Source organism: Nannospalax galili, unplaced genomic scaffold (genome assembly GCF_000622305.1).
Source record: "Nannospalax galili isolate Female #2095 unplaced genomic scaffold, S.galili_v1.0 scaffold423, whole genome shotgun sequence".
Lineage (NCBI taxonomy): Eukaryota > Metazoa > Chordata > Mammalia > Rodentia > Spalacidae > Nannospalax > Nannospalax galili.
Window position 1 is genome coordinate 311,154 of NW_008350949.1, and position 2,617 is coordinate 313,770.

Consider the following 2,617-nt stretch of genomic DNA (forward strand, 5'->3'; position numbering starts at 1 on the left):
AAAGGAAGACATGAAGTTGGGAGAGGAGTGGGGGCAGGTGAAAGCGCTGGTTGGTTTTGGTCAACTTCGCACAAACCTGGGCATACCTGGGAAGAGGGACCTCAATTGAGGAGTTTTCTCCATTAGATTGGCCTGCGGATGTGTCTGTGAGGCATTCTCTTGACTGCTTGCTGATTGATGGAGGGGGGGGCAAGCCAACCGTGGACAGTGCCATCCCTAAGCAGGTGGTTCTGGGCTGTATAGCAGAGGAACCTAAGCAAGCCAGGGGGAGTGTTCCTCCATGGTCTCTGCTTTAGCTCTTGCCTCAGGGTTCCGGCTTGAGGTCCTGCTGTGGCATCCCTCAGTGATGGGATGCAACCTGTAAGCTGAAACAGACCTTTTCCTTCCCAAGTCATCACAGCAAGGGAAAGCAAATTAGGACAGTGAATATGATCAAAATACTTTGTATAGAGACTGGAGAGATGACTCAGCAGTTAAGAGCAATGGCTGCTCTTGTAAAAGACCAGGGTTCATTTCCTAACACCCACATGACGGCTAGCAACCATAACTCCAGTCCCAGGGAACCTGACTCCCTCTTCTGGTCGATCAGAGCTTAACATACATGGGCATACTTACGTACCTGTATGCAAAACACTCATATATATATATATAAATAAGTAAAAATTAAAATCTCTTTATTGTCATTTTAGAAGGGTTATACCATCAATTTAGTATATTTAGAACCCAACCCCCACACCTAAGGCTCAGGGAACATCTCAGAAGAGAGGGCCAATAGAGCAAGAGGACCAGGATGCCCACTACAAGACAGCATCTTCTAGATATGACAGGGAAACTGTACCCATTAAATCTGAACAGTATGGGTGCTTGCACAAGACATGCACAGTGACCACACCAGTCCACATGCTAATTCACAAGGCCTCATCCCTAGAGAAGAGCTACAGCCCATCCATGGCTGCTAAGGGAGGGAGAATTAGTCTTCTCCAAGAGGTTAACTCTCTGATAGGTTATCCAAGCCTAAGTTGTCAGCTCTAACCACATGTGCACGTGGGCAAAGCTAATTGAACTCAATAGGCTATATATATATATATATATATATATATGTATATGTATATGAAGAGGTCATGAATTTAAGAGGGGTCGGGTGACATAGGACAAGTAGGAAGAGGGAGGGGGAGGGAAGTAATTTTATAAATACAGCATACTCATGCATGAAATTCTCAAAAAAGTAAAAAATTTGCAAAAGATGAAAAAGAGATGTTCTGTCCATAAGTAGAAATGACCCCTATTCTCCCTGCCACCTCATTTTGAATATAAATAGTAATATAAAATAATAAAACAGACAATTTTGCACTTTGTTTCCCTCTACTTATTTTGTCACAAAACTCTATCCCTATCATACCCGGATGGTCTGATATGATAGTGTATGGATGGAGCATCATTTATTTCACTATTATTTTTCCAAACAAATAAATTTTGTTGACATTCAAATTATTTATCCAACACCAAAACACTTTAACATTTACATTGGTCTTTTGGGTTCACTATACTATGAGGAAAAAAATCACACACCTACTCTGAGTAGCGGATACCGTAGTGTGGATTTTACAAAAATCACTTATTAAAATCTCTGTATTATGCTCTTCAAATATCTAGAGTCAGTCTTGCAGAAAGTATCACATCTTTATTTGTTGCCTTGAAATCCTATAGCAGCCTTCAGACATTAAGAAGGTATTCATACTGACCTTGCTATTGTGAAATGTCTCTATTAATGCATCCAACTCTATGATAGTATCTAAAAATTTTTTTCTTCCAAAGTAAATCTCTGACAATATTCTATTCATTTCCTTGATATTCAAAGAATCTGGGCAACATTTGTACTTTATTAGAAAAAATTTTCAATTACCTATCATATCCATGTTATGAACAATGTGTGTTCAAGTCAGTAATACAATTATTGTAAGAGAAGGGTGAGCATGAATAACAGATTGACTCAATTCTGGCAGATGAAAGTGAACACTTTTAATCCAGTCAGTCAGTAACGGGAGAGGGGACAACTTTAGAAACTTTACAAAAGGTCTTTTGCCTCCTGAATGATGGTGACATTCCCTCAGTGTCTGTGCTTTCTACGACCACTGGTTCAATTTCTGTATCAGCAGCTATGTCAATCTTGTTTATCACCCTTAAGGTAAACAAGTTTATCTTCAATAGTTTTCATCTTCAAACAGTTTTTCACAAAGTTGAACCTGGTTCTGTATTGGTAAAGGCAATGACTGAGCATATCTCTATTTTTACCATTAACCCGAACAACATTATTTTTTTGTTGTGAAGTGGCTTCTTCATCAGCATGAGGAGGAGACCCAAGTGGTTTGAATTCTATCTTGTCCAAGTGATTTCCGTTCATTTCTCTGCAGAAATAAAATTCTTTGTCACCCCTAGCCCTTTGCTTCTCCAAGAGTTCTCTGTAGTCATCAAGATCTACCTCTGGGAACTAACTTCCTTCCTTCCTTCCTTCCTTCCTTCCTTCCTTCCTTCCTTCCTTCCTCCTTCCTTCCTTCCTTCCTTCCTTCCTCCTTCCTTTCTTTTCATATGAGGACCTAAAGCAGCCTTCTCTCCCCCC

At 40.1% G+C, this 2,617-nt stretch overlaps 1 long non-coding RNA gene across 1 annotated transcript in view; it reads right to left on the reverse strand.

Annotated features, from left to right (window-relative positions):
* Positions 1-1,860: 1,860 nt before the first annotated feature.
* Positions 1,861-2,617, reverse strand: part of LOC115066775 — a 1,828-nt gene continuing 1,071 nt past the window's right edge. Inside the window, exon 2 of the long non-coding RNA XR_003846223.1 lies at positions 1,861-2,405. This is a non-coding gene — a long non-coding RNA (uncharacterized LOC115066775). The remainder of the gene's footprint in view (positions 2,406-2,617) is intronic.